The sequence below is a fragment of the Rattus norvegicus genome, chromosome 5 (genome assembly GCF_021556685.1).
Source record: "Rattus norvegicus strain SHRSP/BbbUtx chromosome 5, alternate assembly SHRSP_T2T, whole genome shotgun sequence".
Classification (NCBI taxonomy): domain Eukaryota; kingdom Metazoa; phylum Chordata; class Mammalia; order Rodentia; family Muridae; genus Rattus; species Rattus norvegicus.
Genome location: NC_141538.1, coordinates 151,888,296 through 151,898,861, shown reverse-complemented (window position 1 = coordinate 151,898,861; position 10,566 = coordinate 151,888,296).

Sequence of the window (10,566 nt, the reverse complement as noted above, 5' to 3'; positions counted from 1 at the left end):
ACAAACTGTAACTTTAGTCTGGCAGATCCAACACCCAGAAACCTTGGCAACCTATACTGCTCTGCACATTCCCACATAGGAACGCACATAAACACATTTAAAAAAAACCAAACCAACAAACCTTAGAGAAATAGCTCAGTGGGTGAAAGTGCTTACTGTTCTTCCAGAGGTCCAGCGTGGGGTTTCTAACACCCCTGTTGGACAGCTCGCTCGAGACCTCTGGTAACTCTAGCTGCAGGGGATCTGACATTCTCTTAGCCTCCATGAATTCCTGAACACATAAGAATAAAAACTTCAAAGAGTTCACAGCAGTGAATGAGTATATTATTTCCGCCACCCCATCCCCTGGTAGAGTTGGCAGTGCTGGGGGCAAACCTGTCACTCCAGCTAGGTAAGCACTGTACGGGTGAGCCACATCCCCAGCCAGAGAGTGACTACAGCAGATGGGAAGTGAATCAAGGAAGAACGCTCAGCTTGACAGGAGCCAAGGAATAACTCTAAGATCTGGCTTCAGAGCCAGCTCACTGCGTACCAGAGCTGTGTGAACTTGAGACACACGGAACTCAGCTGACTTTTCTCACCTGTGCATTATAAATAACCGGTCCCCTTAGCTATGGAACCCATGAACTCAGTCACCCCTCATGGTAGGGTAAATGTTACTTTGGGGTTTTTGCGACATCTCCTGATTGACCTTAAACTCCACATCCCCAGGCTGACCCGGGTTGAGATTGTACACCACCATGCACAGCAGAGATAGCTGAACGGGGCAGGTATTTTACTCTCAGAACTTGGGAGATAGAGGCAGATTTCTAGGAAGTTGAGGCCAGCCTGGTCTACATAGCAAGTATCTGGATAGCCAGGCCTAAACAGACTGTCTCAAAACAAAAACCACAAAAAAACCAAAACTTTGAAAAAGAAGCTAGGGCTGGAGAGATGGCTCAGTGGTTAAGAGCACTGGCTGCTCTTCCAGAGTCCTGAGTTCAATTCCCAGCAACCACATGGTGGCTCACAACCATCTGTAATGGGAGCTGATGCCCTCTTCTGGTGTGTCTGAAGACAGCTACAGTGTGCTCATATACATTAAATAAATTAAAAAAAAACTGATCAGTACTGAGTATATTTACTTTTTATTATTTATTCCTAAATACACAGTACAACTGTTTATATGCCACCTGCACAGTATAATGTATTTGAAAGATATAAGATGGTTACTTACATAGGTTATTTACAAGACCTATGTCATTTGTATTTTTGTGCCTGGGGTTCCCTTCATAGACCCTGGGACCAGTTCTCTGGGTCACTGAGGAAAGACTGCATTGAACATGGGTAGGAATAACATAGTCCCACAGAATTATGGTAAAAATTACATTCCGACACATGGCTAGCCTTTAGAAAGATGCTTATGGGCTGGGGAGATGGCTCAGCGGTTAAGAGCACTGACTGCTCTTCCAGAGGTCCTGAGATCAAATCCCAGTAACCACGTGGTGGCTCACAGCCATCTGTAATGGGATCTGATGCCCTCTTCTGGTGTGTCTGAAGACAGTGACAGTGTATTCATATAAATAAAATGAATCTAAGGAAAAAAGAAGAAAAATGCCAGCAAAAGAGTCCCTGTATTCTGGAGTGTATTGTAACATTGGCCTTCCTGCACTGGGACAGCGGACTACAACTCCAGGACATCTGCACTGTGATTACTGCAGCGGCACTGGGGTGGGACTCTGAGTAAATGGCTGGACCTCTCTAGACCTGCCTTCTCATCTGCATGTGAAGCTCTGTCATCCAGGCAAAGCTGCTCCGCACACTCCCTCAGGGAGGGGAGGAGTGCTCATAAGCCCTCTCAGGAGGAGCTGTGCAAGGTCCTTTTCTCCCTGGGGATATCTAAGCCATTAATGGTTACTGGAGGCCGAGGGGACCTGCCCACACTCCTGTTGGCTGACCTAATTAAACTCATTGGTTCACCAAGCTGGGATCTTTGGTTTGCTGCTGGTGCCTGTGTTACTTAGGTAGGCAGACGTATGCTCATACCTCCCCAGGGAAAGCTAATGTAACAGGCTGTGAGGACGTGGCAGCTTGGTCTCCACAGAGTAATCCTGAGAGCGGAAGAGTGCAGTGGAGAGCACACAGTGACATCATTGTCATAAAATGACTAGATAGGAATAACATTCCCAAGGAGGGAGAGAAGAAAGAAAGAAGAGCTGGGGAGATAACTCATTCTATAAAAATACTTGCCACGGGGCTGGAGAGATGGCTCAGCGATTAAGAGCACTGACTGCTCTTCCAGAGGTCCTGAGTTCAATTCCCAGCAAACTCATGGTGGCTCACAACCATCTGTAATGGAATCTGATGCCCTATTCTGGTGTGTCTGAAGACAGCTAAAATGTGCTCATGAAAATAAATAAATCTTTAAGAAAGAAAGTACCGGGGTTGGGGATTTAGCTCAGCGATAGAGTGCTTGCCCAGCAAGCGCAAGGCCCTGGGTTCAGTCCCCAGCTCCAGAAAAAAAAAAAAAAAAAGAAAAGAGAAAGAAAGAAAGAAAGAAAGAAAGAAAGAAAGAAAGAGAGAGAGAAAGAAAGAAAGGACCAACCAGGCAGTGGAGGCTGCACACCTTTAGTCTTAGCACTTGGGAGCAGAGGCAGGCAGATCTCTGAGTTCAAGGCCAGCCTGGTCTACAGAGAGTTCTGGGATAGTCAGGGCTGCACAGAGAAACCCTATCTTAAAAAACAAGAGGTTGGGGAAGAGGGAAAGGGAGGGAAGGAGAGAAGGCATCCTCATATCCTCGGGTGGGTTAATCCTTTTCTGTTCCTCCTGTGTGGTTAGCATCTCTGCCTGGTGAAGCCTTGCCAGCCTGGTCACTCCCACCTGAAATAAAATAAGGTTGGCCTGTGGCCTCCACATGAAGGTGTGTGGCTCAGTGCTTGCACACACAAACACAAGTGATCGAACAGCCCAAGTGACACAAAGGGGAAGAAAAGCTTCGGGGAGGCTGGCAGGCATGGAGCAACGCAAGTAGGAAAGTGTGTATCGCGCATGCTCACAGCAAGACTGGTGTCCTCCAATCCTAGCACTCAGGAGGCTAAAGTGGACTGATGAGTGGCGGGCTAACCTGGGCTACACAATGAGGACTCCTCCCGCCCACTGTGGTTTTTGTTTGTTTGTTTTTTTTTTTTTTTTTGTTCTTTTTTTCGGAGCTGGGGACCGAACCCAGGGCCTTGCGCTTCCTAGGTAAGCGCTCTACCACTGAGCTAAATCCCCAGCCCCCAGTAATTTTTTTAAAAAGGGTTTTGGGTTCAATCCCCAAGAAGAAGAAAGGAGGGTGGGAGGAAGAAGGAGAGAAAAGAGAGTAAAGGAGACTGAACTCAGGTGTTGGGAATGAAGGTGAAGGTAAGCTTCCGCCATAATATAACTTCCCAAAATTCAGTGGTTCATTTATAACAAGGCCTTTTTTGAGACAGGATCTACTTTGTAGCCCTCTCTGGCCTAGAACTCAGTATGTAGACCAGGCTGGCCCAGAACTCACAGAGCTCTTCTTGATTATTCTGTCTCCCTGCTAGGATCATAGCAGTGAGCCACTTGAACTACCACACTCCCCCCCTCTCCCCTCCCCCTCTCTCCCCTCCCCCTCTCCCCTCCCCCCTCTCTCCTCCCCCTCTCCCCCCTTCCACTCTCCCCTCCCCTTCCATCCCTCTCCCCTCCTCCCCCTTCCCCTCTCCCCTCCCCTTCTATCCCTCTCCCCTCCCCCTCCCCCTCCACTCCTCTCCCTCTCCCCTCCCCCTCCCTTCCTCTCTCTACCTGCAAACACACACACACACACACACACACACACACACACACACACACACACACACAGAAAGAGGGGGGAGAGAGAGTTTCTAGGAATTGGCTCTCTTCTAATACCATTAGATCCCAGGGATCAAAAGCGTGTCATGAGGTTAGCGGCAAAAAGGATCTCTTGCCCTACTGAGCCATCTCTCCAACCCAGAAGTTTCTATCTCGTTACCATTGTAGGTACAGTGCAGGTTTGAGAACGGGGACCTATCCTGTCAAGACCTGGGGAGGCCATACCTTGTTTCCTGAGTGACTTAGCCCTGCCTGGCTTCCCAGACTCCTGTACTTGCTGAGGAACAAGGAGGGGTCAGGTCAGCCCAGAGGACATTCCGTTGAGCAGGCCTGTCATGTGGCCACACTTGCAGCAAGGGAGGGGAAAGAGGTAATCATAAGTAATTTCTTCCTTTAACCATGTTCCAAATATTGCACAGGACATAACTTACACTGAGAAATTCTCGGTTGTTTATCTGAAATTCAAATCCTGCACTTTTACTAGCTAAACCTGGCAGTCCCTATGAGGAAGTAAAGCTTGGCCCAGCGCTCAGGAAGAAGTCTCAGATCCTTGTATGTCAGTGTCTTTCTGAGCCAAATACCTGTTTTTCCTTACAGAATACATTCACCCCGAGTCCCGTGTCGACATAGTATTAAGCACGAAGTCCCTCTTCAGAGGCAGTTACTGTTGGCATTGACGCATTAAACAAATTGTCCACCCTTCACAAATACACCCAGTGCCCGTGGGTGGAGCAAGAAAGGGTGAAGTTGGGTCAGATTTCCATTCAGAAAAGGGAAGCAAGGAAAGGTGGGGCTTCTGGTCAAAACCTCCTTAATCCTCACTGCCAGGGCAGAGCAAAAACTGTTCCTGGGACCAGATTGATCAGACCTGGATTTCCTATTGGAAGGAGTCCTTGGCCACTGTCTGTTTGGTCTCCCCTCCTTGTACACAGGATTCTGGAAGTTATTCCTTGACAACTCTCCTCATAAGCACCTTGGACATGGGACTGAGGAGTAGGGACTCCTTGGGAAATGCCCAACTTTTGCCAGTGGTGTCCTATATGAGGCTCAACTGTTAATTTTAAGGTTCAGTCACTTGGAGGCTGTGTGGGGAACGAGGTTAAAATTTGCTTTTTGGGGTTGGGGATTTGGCTCAGTGGTAGAGCGCTTGCCTAGCAAGCGCAAGGCCCTGGGTTCAGTCCCCAGCTCCAAAAAGAAGAATAGAAAAAAAAAATTTGCTTTTTAGGGCCGGCAAGATGGCTCAGTGGCCACTTGCAGCCAAGCCTGCTGACTTGAGTTTGGTCCCCAGAGCCCACATGATGGAAGGAGAAACCCAAGTCCCGTAAACTGTCCTCCAACTGCCACATAGGCACAAATGGGAAAGGACACAGATGCAGGTACACAATAAATAATCAAATACAATTTTTAAAATATTGCTTATTTCATGCATATGAGTACACTGTCGCTGTCTTCAGACACACCAGAGAGGGCATCAGAATCAGATCCCATTACAGATGGTTGTGAGCCACCATGTGGTTGCTGGGAATTGGACTCAAGACCTCTGGAAGAGACAGTCAGTGCTCTTAACCGCTGAGCCATCTCTCCAGCCCCATTAAATGTAATCTTTGTTTGCAAATATATATTAATATGCATTAATATATATTAACATATATATTCTTTTACATTTTAATTATATGAGTATTTTGCCTGCAGTGCATCATAGGCATGCAAGTGCCCAGAGAGGCCAGACGAGGGCGTTGATCCCCTGAGACTGGAGTTATAGACAGCAGTAGTAAGTCACCTTGTAGGTGCTGGGAATTGAACCTCTGCCCGCATGAAGAGCCAATTGTCCAACTCCATATGCATCTTTTTTTTTTTTTTTTTTTTTGGTTCTTTTTTTCGGAGCTGGGGACCGAACCCAGGGCCTTGCGCTTCCTAGGTAAGCGCTCTACCACTGAGCTAAATCCCCAGCCCCTCCATATGCATCTTATAAATACATCTCTGCTGCTAATTACTGGTTTTTTGTTGTTGTGTTGTTTTGTTTTTGTTTTTTTTAGCTCTATGCTCCAAAATCTTTTCCCCATCCTCTTTCTCTTTCCCAGATATGAGACAGATACTGGTGGTGCGCTGCGCAGAAAATCTTGTAACTGCTGCCGGGAGCCTCAGTGTTAGGCTCTGCCAACAAAGGCCACGAGAGGGCGACAGTGAGCCCAGAGGAAGAAGGGAGGAATTTGCTCCTTCAACCGGCTTCCTGTTCCCGTGAGGGCCAGCGTCCTAAACACTCGGCTCCTGTAGCTGCAGGTCCTTCCCGCCCTTGCTGTAGCATGAACTTTTGGAAGTGTGATTCCCCAGCGACAGTCGCAGAAGCAGCTCCGTAGCATCCCACCCGGAGATACCAGCAACTAGCTAGTCTGTGTCCCCTGCAAGTGCAGAGACAAGAAGCAGGAAGCAAGAGCACACCACATGTTTCCAATGTCCGAAGGGCTCTGTCCAGCCCGGGCAGGTGTCCCGGGTTTAGAAACGCCAAACTCTTGGCTTTACTCTCTGGTCTAAACGCCAAACTCTTGGCTTTACTCTCTGGTCTAAACAGTATAGATGCTTCCTGCTTGCTCGTGTCTTTTTAATTGTGGGGGGATTTATTTGTGTGTGTGTGTGTGTGTGTGTGCGCGCGCACACACACACACACACACACACACACACACACACAAAACAAGCTGGACTCAAACTCGGAGATCCATCTGTTTATGGCTCCCAGTGCCGGGATTAAAGGTGTGTGTCACTATGCCCGGGTTGAAGAAAGAACTATTTTTTTTAAAAAACCAACGTTATTTGGAATCACCAGGATATAGTCACAATTAAAGAGAGGCTACCCAGTTTCATTAAAGGAGTGTGCCATCACCTTCCAGCGACCTTGAAATTCTGACCCTCTGGCCTCCACCTCCCAAATTCTGGGACGGCAGGTGTGTGCCATCACAACTGAACCAAGGCAAGCACTGTACCAACTGAGCAGTGTTCTTGGCTCTCCTAAAGAGTTCGCCACCATTACCCACCTCTGTAGTTCTCAGGTACAGTTATTACTACCATTAGTAGTAGTATTCTTTTAGACAGGATCTCACTATGTATCCTTGGCTAGCATGGAACTCACTGTATAGACCAGGCTGGCCTCAAAGTCACAGAGATCTACATGCCTCTGCCTCCCAAAGTGTTGCGACTTTAGGTGTGGGCCACCATACCTGGCTTATAGTTAACAATTTTGAACTTAATCAGTTGCTATAGTACATTGGCTCTGTAAACTACTGAGACCCCAGTGGCTGTGAAAATGGATTTTAGAAAGGGTCTCGGGGAGACAGATGAGGTTCAGCCTGGCTGGACTCTGAACACACTAAGATCCGTTCCAGCGCAGCGTTCAGTGCTCTCCGTTCCTGCCGCACAAGTAACCAAATGTCAGCTCTGCTTATTTGTGACAAGGTGCCAACGGAAGCTTGTGTGTTGTCCTTGGCAGTGATGACAACTGTAAGCACTGAGGACAGGCCTCTGAGGCGTCTGAATCCTTACAGGAAAAAAAAAAAAGCCAGGAACAGTGACAACACTTGTCGGTAAGCTTGGCATTCAAAGCCTACCTGGACTACACAGAGCATAGCTCAAAAAGACAGAAAAAGAGAGACAGACAGACAAGCAGCTCAGGTCCTTCAATGCAAACCATGGTCAGAGAGCAGCAGAGTTCCCACTAGAGGCACACGTGCATCTTTTTCCCTCCTCCCCTCCCTCTATTTTTGATTTTTGGGTTTCTTTTTTGTTTGTTTGGTTGGTTAATTTGTTTTATTTTTTTAATATTTTTAAAGATGTATTTATTTTAGCTATATGAGTGAGTACACTGTCGCTGTCTTCAGACACAGCAGAAGAGGGCATCAGATCCCATTACAGATGGTTGTGAGCCACCATGTGGTTGCTGGGATTTGAACTCAGGACCTCTGGAAGAGCAGTCAGTGCTCTTAACCGCTGAGCCATCTCTCCAGCCCAACTTTGTTTTATTTTAAGATGAGATCTCACGGGGTTGGGGATTTAGCTCAGTGGTAGAGCGCTTGCCTAGCAAGCGTAAGGCCCTGGGTTTGGTCCCCAGCTCCGGAAAAAAAAAAAAAAGATGAGATCTCACTATATGTCTCTTGTCTCTTGCAGGCCTGGGATTTGCCAGATAGACCAAACTTACAACCGTTCCCTGGCTTCAGACTTGCAGCAGGGGCTGGAGGGATGGCTCAATGGTTAAGGGTACGTGTTGCTCTTGCAGAGAACTGCGGTTCAGTTTCCTTTTAATTTTTTTTTTCTTTTCTTTTTTTCTTTTTTTTTTCTGGAGCTGGGGACCGAACCCAGGGCCTTGCGCTTCCTAGGTAAGCGCTCTACCACTGAGCTAAATCCCCAGCCCCTGCGGTTCAGTTTCCAGCATTCACAGATGACTTAAATTTACTTGTAACTCCAGTTCCAGGGGATCTTCTGACCCCTGTGGGCATTAGGGATACATGTGACTACATGTGACTCATATACATAAATGTAGACAAAACACTCACACACATAAAGTCAATATTAAAACTGTCTACAGAAGCATGGAAGGAATTGTAATTTATTTGTGTGTGTATGTGTGTGTATGTGCATATGTGTGTGTATGTGTACAAATGTGTATGTATGTGTGTATGTGTGTGTGCATGTATGTGTGCATGTGTGTGCGCAAGTGTGTGTGCATGTGTGTTCGCAAGTGTGTGTGCATGTATGTGTGTGTGCCTCTGTGTGTGCATGTGTGTGCGCAAGTGTGTGTGCATGTATGTGTGTGTGTGTGTGTGTGTGTGTGTGTGCCATTGAAGGTACATGTGGTGGGTGAAAGGCAGCCCTGCTATCATATGGGTCTTGGGCATCAATCTTGGCCTCAAATGCCTTTGCCTGCTAAGCTATCTCTCTGGCCCTGATGAAAATATTTTTTTTAAAGATTTATTCATTTACTATATATAAGTACACTGTTGCTGTCTTCAGACACACCAGAAGAGGGCATCCAATCTCATTACAGATGGTTGTGAGCCACTATGTGGTTTCTGGGAATTGAACTCACGACCTCTGGAAGAGCAGTACGTGTTCTTAACTGATGAGCCGTCTCTCCAGCCTGGAAAACATTTTTAATAAGTTTGATATTCGTTAATAAGGATAGTTCAGCAGTTCTCAACCTGTGATTGGATCATGACCCTTTTGGAGGTCACATGACCCTTTTATAGGAGTTGCATGTTAGATATCCTGCATATCAGATATTTATATTATGACTCATAACAGTAGCAAAACTATAGCTATGAAGTAGCAATGAAGGGGCTGGAGAGATGGCTCAGCGGTTAAGAGCTCCGACTGCGGGGTTGGGGATTTAGCTCAGTGGTAGAGCGCTTGCCTAGGAAGCGCAAGGCCCTGGGTTCGGTCCCCAGCTCCAGAAAAAAAAGAACCAAAAAAAAAAAAAAAGAGAGAGAGAGCTCCGACTGCTCTTCCAGAGGTCCTGAGTTCAATTCCCAGCAACCACATGGTGGCTCACAGCCATCTGTAATGAGATCTGATGCCCTCTTCTGGTGTGTCTGAAGAGAGCTTCAGTGTACTCATATATGTAAAATAAATAAAAATCTTTAAAAAAAAAAGGGGGGGGTTGGGGATTTAGCTCAGAGGTAGAGCGCCTGCCTAGTGAGCGGTAGAGCACTTGCCTAGTGAGTGCAAGACCCTGGGTTCGGTCCCCAGCTCCGAAAAAAAGAAAAAAAAAAAAAGAAGTAGCAGTGAAATAATGTTGTGTTGGGGTCACCCGACATGAGGACCCGTATTAAAAGGCTGCAGCACACCCTGGGTTCGGTCTCCAGCTCCGAAAAAAAAGAAACAAACAAAAAAAAAGGAAGCATTAGGAAGTTTGAGAACCACTGCTCTAGAATGTTCATGAAGCCTCCAGGGCTATGTAGGAGGGTCCTGGCCTTGACACCTCTCATTAGTCATTCTCTCATTCACCTAGAGTGACTCCCAGTCCTCGTGGTGGTTTGATAGGTATGGCCCCATAGAGTCATGTGTTTGAATGCTTGGCCCAGAAGGAATGGCACTATTAGGAGGTGTGGCCTTGTCGGGGGTTTGGGGGCTGCCTTTGAGGTCTCCTATGCTAAAGGTTTGCCTGCTGACCAAGATGTAGAACTCTCAGTTTCGCCTGCACCATGCCAGCCTGGATGCTGCCATGTTCCCGCCTTGATGATAATGGACTGAACCTCTGACCCTGTAAGCCAGCCCCGATTAAATGTTGTCCTTATAAGAGTTGCCTTGGGGGGCTGGGGATTTAGCTCAGTGGTAGAGCGCTTACCTAGGAAGCACAAGGCCCTGGGTTCGGTCCCCAGCTCCGAAAAGAAGAACCAAAAAAAAAAAAAAAAAAAAAAAAAAAAGAGTTGCCTTGGTCATGGCATCTCTTCACAGCAGTAAGTCTCTAACTAAGACAGTCCTATAGGGTCTGTTATGACATGCACTGTTTGTGGTAGGTGCCAGCAGTCTATCTGGCCTTGGGCTTACCATCCTGCCTTAGCCTAAGTCCTGGGTTTATAGGCACACACACACTATTACATCTAGCCTGCTCTTGCCCCCAACCCCTGCCTTCCTGCCCTCTCAAGATATGGTCTCCCTGGGTGGTGGCACATGCCTTTGATCCCAGCACACTAGAAGTAGAGACAAGTGGATCTCTGCTAGTTTGCACACTAGAAGTAGAGA